This window comes from Gobio gobio, assembly GCF_949357685.1.
Source record: "Gobio gobio genome assembly, chromosome: 12".
Lineage (NCBI taxonomy): Eukaryota > Metazoa > Chordata > Actinopteri > Cypriniformes > Gobionidae > Gobio > Gobio gobio.
Window position 1 is genome coordinate 8,005,020 of NC_137105.1, and position 9,078 is coordinate 8,014,097.

A 9,078-nucleotide genomic window follows, 5' to 3' on the forward strand; every position below is an offset into this window, starting at 1 on the left:
TTCGCTTTTCTTTGCTTTCTAAATCAACACACCTTGCTAATAGGGCGATTAAACACTGTCACGTGACGTGCTATAGACCTTTTAAACAGTTATTCATATTTAATAATAATAACTAGTGTAGTTCCAACGTGGCATTTGTAGTAGAAGCACAATAAAAACAACCTTAGTTGTAATGTGATGATTGTTGTAAATAGACAGTATCCACAACACTTACCATGCTTTTTAATGCCTTTTAATGTAAAATCCAAATATTGTGATGTAAATAGTACTTTGTCCTGTATATAATGTATCTGTTATATATTATGACTTTTTCTCTTTTTTTTTTTTTTTTACCTGAAACGACCAAAAGGGCCTTTCGGACTCAGTCAGCCCATTCTTGTTCATGGAAAAGTAATGGAGAAGACCGAAAGCAGCAACAGCAAATATTTGCAATGGTAAGTATGTGTTGGTTTGAACTCTTTATCAAGCATTTGTTATTTCTAAAACATATTCTTACAAACCCCATGGCTCAATCAGTGAGAACATGTTCTCAAAGTCTTAATAATTCACAAGATTTAACAAACTGTCAAATTCATATGATACTCGTACATATTTGTACAAATACTCATACATAATCCTGCAGCTTTTACTCCGACTCCTGCCATTGGCTACAGCCTCAATTCCTGTACATATTTATCATGATTTTTGTAAATCAGTTGCGCCCCTTCTTGGAAAGCAGTCCCAGAAAGAAAAGTTTATATTAGGTCCAATGTATTCTTTAAAATGATTACAAATTGGGCCATTGGGGAGGTCTCTTCACACCTCATGACCTACCTCTGTTTGCAAGAGCGGAAATGCTCACATAACATCAGATATTCTATTATTTTGTCATCAGTTGCACTGCTGATAACGTCCTGTTTGCATGTAAATAATTTACGTGATCAAAAGATCAAGTAAATAATCAAAATTTTTAAACAAATTCATATGTGCTACTAAAAATATACTTTTAATAATGGAAATGCACACCTATCAGTGAACTTGTTTCATAAATGTATTTAACATTTAATTATGCAACACTTTTTAAAGAAAGAAACAGTTATGTATGAAATCACAACTTGCATGCAATGTAATGAAATTTCCTTTCTTTCTGTTTTGCAGGATTACTTGCAGATTACTTTTATGAGCCAACCCTCACAAGAGCTACTAGTTAGTTGTAGTGAATCTTGCCGTAATCAGGTAAATAATATTTTTAGTATATCAGTATTTACTCATGAAATGCTCCCCTGAATTGTATGTAAATTCATTTTATTGTAACTGTCTTAATGTATATGTTTCAAAAACAATAGTAATTGCACATAAAGTAAGTGAGACTTTCTTGTTTTACAGCAGAGAAGAAAGACCAGACCCTTATATCGAAGCAAGCTAATCGAATAAGTCCTTTGTTTAGGGTGAGGAAGGAACATGGCCATCTTGTGCCCAAAGACGACAGAAAAGTGCGCAAGTCCATTGGTATGTCTTGTATTGATGTATTGTCTTGCTTTAATATGTAGTACAGAATTTAATGTTGATCTCTCAAAGGACAGCTGTGATCATTCTTTCTATACTCTGATAAAATACACACCATTATTCATGTCTAAATCTTTTTATAACTCCTAAAATGAGCAAATTAGGTTCTGTATCTTGGATTTATCTAAAATGGTAAATATTTGTTTCCCTTTTTGATACAATTATTATTAAAATGATTGCCTTTTAGCCTAAAGGCTGGAACACTTTTGGCCTTCAATTCTTAAAAATGGCACCGTCTGTTTGTCTTAGATAAAAGCAGACATGTATTGAAGGGTTAAAAAAAGCATTTAGTTGGTATAAACTCCAGGTATTTCTCTATTTTTTTGTAGACCATGGGTGGTTCTGTGTAGCTTTGGAAGATAATGAGTTGTGGCATATATTAGGAATCAAATAGTAAATGTTCTTTGAATTATGTGAAATATCTGGTTAGTTTTTTGGCTTGAAACAAGGCTTTATACTCCACAGACTAAAACACATTGCATTTGTGTTTTAAGATGGATAGCAAGAGAAGGCACACACTTCAGAAGATTCTACAGGAAAAGACTAATGTGCAGCCAAGGAGGAATACAAGAGGCAAAAACTCCAGTCTCTGAGAACTATGCATGGCCATGGGTGCTTCATAAGCATGGTAAGTCTTGTGCCTCTGTACCTATTGTATTGCATTATTTTAACAATTTTACATTGTGCAGGCTATCACAAGTGATGCTCTTGAAACAAGTGACAGAAGAGTATGTTGTCTTAAAAGAAATCTAGCATCGCTGGCAAAGGCTAAGAAGAGACCATGCCTTTCTAAAATATATTTTTAAAGATCTGCTGTTTAAAAGGTTGCTGTTGATATGGGTAAAATATTTTTTGTCAGTACTTGGCTAATATAATGTGCTGCAATATTATATACATAATGCTTCAATGTGTATATTATATAATGTACTGACTGCGGCTTTGTAAATTTAAATTAGGAATGGGCAAATCTGGGCCTTTTGAAATGGAGAGTTTACCTCCAAGACTAATCGAGCATGCCTGGAATTTGTAACTAAAGTCTTCAGGTTTACTTATAGATAATTATAGGCAGGCAGGTGGGTTTGAGGTTGGAGCTAAATCTGCAGGACAATGGATGCTGAGGCCCAGAGTAGCCAACCACTGCTTAAATCATGCAGAACATATGCTAACCTGACTACATTAAACTTAATTTGAATTGTGTTTTTTCTTTTACTTTTAGACCAGGACTGGAGAATGCCTGACAATGGGATGTTACAACTTCTTCCTCTGGTTGAGAAAAGGCTACACCACATCAGTGACCACATCATCTGTTTATCAGTTATACACTGTAGGGTACAAGTGGGCAAACTGTTTAGAAGAAGAAGAACAGGATAGAACATGAACATGATAGAGGGAAGAGCAAGAAACCAGTCTAGCTGTGATAATGAATCATTATTTTTCAACACAATATCAAATCTGTTTTCTGTATCATAGTTGACTGGATGGGATTCTGTGGCACTCATTTGTGTGGCTTCAGCAGCTGTGAATGGATGAATATGATGTTAATGTATTTTTGAAGACCCATTTTTATTTATCTTGAATCTAATTTTTCTTTATGCTACTTTATCAACTGTATACTGTATCCTCCAATAAAGAGTTGAGTGATAAAGTATGGTGAATATTGTGTATGGTGTTTTTAAAGTAAATACACATTTTATGAGTTGATTTAGGTTATCAAAGTAATTAACAATATTATTTTACTTGAAACATAAACATTTTTCATCTGGTTATATTATATTTGGTACAACAATGCACCAAAAAGTTGTATTTGCATGCTGTGACAATACGCCAGTTTTCAGTAAAATAAAGGGAAGGATTTCAAACACTTCAAGCTTAACTGACGATGATCCATGTTGATAAATCCGGTACATCTACTACTGCAATAAAAATTAAAGCATGCACATTACCGATGTCAGGTACGTGAAAATACATACAATTTTGGCAATGTCTCTTTTGTTATTTTACTTAATGGTGCATTGTCCTATATTTAATAATAATAGTGAAGTGTAAATCTAAATAGTTTTTGTTTACACTGGAAACTGGATAATGGCAAGTTGTTGTGGGTTCATCCATTATATTTATGGGTGTTTATCCATAAAAGAAAATAAATATTAATAATTATATTACATTTCTTTCAAATATTTCTGTATTTCATCAGATGGTCTCACAATACCCATCAAAACCTAATACAAGCATGATGTTAGAATAGAAAAGAGAAAATACTCTGATATTTAAATGTGACTCAAAGTTTGTTGTCCATGATGAGGAAAATAGATCTGTGTATGTTGTACTGCCCTTCTGCCCTCAGGGACCCAGTAGAGGCCCCTGGAAGGGCAAAAAAAAGCACATTTCAAATGGCTGTTACTCAAAGTCTGGTTAGCGTATCACAGAGAAAATTGGCAGGACAACTGCTTATGCTATGTTTACTAAATAATGTTGGGCACAGTTTTCAGACAGATATGGAAAGCTGGCATAAAGGTTTTCTAAAAGTGCTCACAGTAAAATATCAAATTTCAGCCTGCCCCTCATATATGTCATAAAGGTTTACACAATGAACATAATTAGATATCCAGTTGTCCATTAAAGATGTCATTTACTTAACATTTATTGTCTCATTATTAAACGTTTTAAACTACATTACCCATATACCTTTGTCAGTGTATCAATGCAATGGGAAACATGGCGCTGTAGTTCATTGAAGTGTGCAGAAATGCTTAGGGTTAGGGTTGGGATCTCGGTAAAGGAGTAATTTCTCACAACATAGCGACACTTTATAGTTAACTTAACGTATTACTAACGTAACAATAACACCAAAACATACTTTGTAACATGAAACGCCGTTTTATATCGGTTAAAAGATAGTCCAATCACAGCGAGTTCTGCGATAAAGTCCTAGCCAATGACAACGCAGCAGAACAGAGGCGTCACACTTACTTGTCCATTTATGGAAAATGATGACAGATCTCATCCGGTTCCAACTGAAGGGATATCCTTAAATATTTAATATTTAGGCTGCTAAATATTTATTTCTTCTAATTAATTAATACAACTCACATTTTAAAACAAAAATCTCCTTTGTGTGGTTAAACTGATGCATAAATATCTCTCTCTCTCTATATATATATGTGTGTGTGTGTGTGTGTGTGTATTTATATATATATATATATATATATATATATATATATATATATATATATATATATATATATATATATATATATATATATATATATATATATATATATATATATATATATGTGTGTGTGTGTATGTGTGTGTATTTATATATATATATATATATATATATATATATATATATATATATATATATATATATATATATATATATATGTGTGTGTGTATATGTGTGTGTGTGTGTGTATGTATATATATATATATATATTAGATCACTTCTTTATGCCATCGTTCACCATCTGAACTCTTGGAATTAAAATAAATGTAACAAAAGCATAATGAATGCACACAATTTTGTAAGCATATTCCAATATTTAATGTCAAACAGTTTAAATACAAATGTAGCGGCCAAACTACTGCACAACAGTATAAAATAACCATGCTGCGGTACAAATAAAAGAAATGAGGTTAAACTTTATCTGAAAATATATTGGTTTCTTGCCTTTAAGAAATAAATAGGCAAAAACATTAAGAACATTTTACATTCTCAACTTTAAAACTATATAAACTATATCCTTGTGATTATTGTTCACTTCTATTGTAACTAAATGAAAGGCCAATTCAAATAGTTAATGATTATTATAAATGTTAACCATTTTCAGTAAGAAAATGCTTTAATAAAATACATTCATGTTACATTTACATTAGCAAGGTAGTGATATAATGATACCATATATTTAGTTATGGTGGACATTTACTATAGTGAATACTATCCCACTGTAATAAAAGGTTTAATGAATACATATTGATTTCAAAAGGTGTTCACTCTCACTATCTTCATTTGTTCAAACAAACACTGTTATACAAATGCATATATATGCAAATATACAAATGCAGATATATACATTGGAATATAGCATCATGAAGTCGATGGCAATAAATATGTCCTTTACTAAAACTCCTGATGAGCACTGATGCTTTTTTGATAAAGGCATAAGCAGACATCAAGTACAGTTTATGAATATTGGTTCTGCATATATTGAAGAGATCATGAGGAGGAGTGGTACTCCACGTGAAGACTTAGAGAAACTGTGACATAGCAAAGGGTGCACCTCACTGGACATATCCTACGCATGCCCAAACAACAACACCCCAAAACAGTTATGAAGTGGACACCACCAGGAAGACGCAGGAGACAGGGAAGACCAAGGAAGACATGAGACAGATGTTTCGTGAAGACCTGAAGAATGCAGGTGTTCCATGAGAAGATGTGAAGAACGTGGCCACAGATCGAATATGTTGGAGGACACATGTTGCCCAGTGTGCCCAGGACAGGACATGATGATGATGTTGTTGTTGTCCCTTTACATAACTGTAGGATTTCCTTCTGTAAAAAGTGTTGCATAATTAAATGTTAAATACATTTATGTAACAAGTTCACTGATAGGTGTGCATTTCCATTATTAAAAGTATATTTTTAGTAGCACATATGAATTTGTTTAAAAATGTTGATTATTTACTTAATCTTTTGATCACGTAAATTATTTACATGCAAACAGGACGTTATCAGCAGTGCAACTGATGACAAAATAATTGAATATCTGATGTTATGTGAGCATTTCCGCTCTTGCAAACAGAGGTAGGTCATGAGGTGTGAAGAGACCTCCCCAATGGCCCAATTTGTAATCATTTTAAAGAATACATTGGACCTAATATAAACTTTTCTTTCTGGGACTGCTTTCCAAGAAGGGGCGCAACTGATTTACAAAAATCATGATAAATATGTACAGGAATTGAGGCTGTAGCCAATGGCAGGAGTCGGAGTAAAAGCTGCAGGATTATGTATGAGTATTTGTACAAATATGTACGAGTATCATATGAATTTGACAGTTTGTTAAATCTTGTGAATTATTAAGACTTTGAGAACATGTTCTCACTGATTGAGCCATGGGGTTTGTAAGAATATGTTTAAGAAATAACAAATGCTTGATAAAGAGTTCAAACCAACACATACTTACCATTGCAAATATTTGCTGTTGCTGCTTTCGTCTTCTCCATTACTTTTCCATGAACAAGAATGGGCTGACTGAGTCCGAAAGGCCCTTTTGGTCGTTTCAGGTAAAAAAAAAAAAAAGAGAGAAAAAGTCATAATATATAACAGATACATTATATACAGGACAAAGTACTATTTACATCACAATATTTGGATTTTACATTAAAAGGCATTAAAAAGCATGGTAAGTGTTGTGGATACTGTCTATTTACAACAATCATCACATTACAACTAAGGTTGTTTTTATTGTGCTTCTACTACAAATGCCACGTTGGAACTACACTAGTTGTTATTATTAAATATGAATAACTGTTTAAAAGGTCTATAGCACGTCACGTGACAGTGTTTAATCGCCCTATTAGCAAGGTGTGTTGATTTAGAAAGCAAAGAAAAGCGAAGCCTGAGTGGAAATGAAAGATATAATGCAGTGACTGAACATAATCTGATCAATAACGACAGAAAATACTTTATATCAAATATTCATGGCTACTCACCAACATGTGGCCCACGTGCACTGATGCCAAACATCGCGATGTATTCTGAATGAGACTTCTTCAGCGAGATTTCATACCGATAGAATACCGGCAAAGGTTTCCCATTGAAAGCAATGGAGTTCCCAGTTCGTCTATAGACTGACGCCGAGGGGTATGGCCGTACCTGTGGCGTCTTCACTATGACGCCGGGGTGCGGAGGGAAACGCAGATCGCTTTTGGGTCTTTTCTTCACACAAATCAATCGTTTGGCCTCGGAACAGTTGGAATACTTGACATTTTTCAATAAAGTGTGCATGTTGTCTGTTATATTCTGTGTTTTATATCATATAACGCAAATGGGTAGGTTAAGGGGCGGGGTTGGGCTACTTTCAAACGTGTCTGAATAGCGTAAATACAAATCAATAAATGTAAATAAAATAATGCTGGCTGATTAAATTGAGAATCATACTCCAACATGTCATAATGGAAAAATTATAACCATATAAATAGTTACATCATGATAACATTCACATGCCCAATACGTCTGTGTATGACGCCAAAGGTGTCTCATTGGAATCACTGCAGTACCCTTAACGTCGAAAAATGCCTTTCAAGGGGTACCCTGTACGTAAAAAAGTGACGACGAGGGGTCCTGACCAAGCGTCAATATGTGACGAGTGGGAGTGAGACTGTGTTGACATGGAAATGAACAATATACTGACTTCTGACGCCACTTTTTGTAATATATATTTAATGATTTACATGTTTGCCACAATAATGTTTCGTCTATGAATTATCTTCATTTGAGGCTTTGCAAGTAGATTTTCCTTGATTTATAGTAAATTAAACCATCATTACGCACAATGCAAATTGATTGATGTAAGCAAGCATTCTTTAATCTTTTCAATCATAAAAAACATTTGTGTGACTTATCTTCACAACATACCCCACATCAGCATCCTCCCACAGTGGTAAAGGTGACAGAGTTTGGTATTAGCCTGTTTACTGAAATGACGCTATATTCTCGATTTTTTTAACCTCAAACTAACCTATTGCTATGAGTGTTGCCATCAGTAAACAGTCTCAGTTCTCAGAAATTTGTTTGCAGGTGTTCAAATATTAGGCCAATAGCTCAGTCTGCACAAAAACAACTACAACCCAGCAGCAGAAGTACGTATCTGAAGCATTTCAAACGGCAGCGTGAGGCTTTTTTCATGAGGTAAGTTATTCTTTATTTCATATGAGCCAGTGCATCAAAGATAAATAAGGATGTATTCACACCTGTCTTGTTTGGTTCGATTGAATCGAACTCAAGTTTGTTTACCCCCTTGGTGCGGATCTTTTGGGCAGGTGTAAATACAGTAATCGCACTCTGGTGCGGACCAAACGTACTGAGACCCAGCTGAAGAGGTGGTCTCAGTCCTGTTCCAAACGGACTCTGGTATGGTTTGTTCGTATACATGGCTTATTAGGGATAGCACTACACATGGTATACAGAAATGTTAGCCGTAATAATAATCTGTTGATCTGGTTGTAAGAAAATAGCCCCTCTCTATGAATGAAAACTTTATACCTAATCCGTCTTCTGCGCAGTGCCACTGCCAGCATGCCATGGTAGGCGCACATAAGGGCATGCTCTCTCCGCCGGAACCTTGTTGCAGCACATCTTCGTCTTCGCAAAATCCTAATTAAAACATCATATAGATGACATTGTATCATATGATGCTCATAAGTTTCTTCATATTGCATTAGTAGCTGATTACACCAAATCAGTAAAAGAATAAAAATTGCACTATGAAAGATCTCCATAATTAGGCTGTTTTTGCACTTACTATT

General features: G+C 34.3%; 1 long non-coding RNA gene across 1 annotated transcript; it reads left to right on the top strand.

Annotated features, from left to right (window-relative positions):
- The first annotated feature begins 342 nt into the window (after positions 1–342).
- Positions 343–2,842, top strand: LOC307134849. Its single transcript, XR_013817608.1, has 5 exons — positions 343–434; positions 1,138–1,215; positions 1,366–1,488; positions 2,040–2,173; positions 2,762–2,842. It is a non-coding gene; the product is annotated as an uncharacterized lncRNA (long non-coding RNA).
- Positions 2,843–9,078: the final 6,236 nt, after the last annotated feature.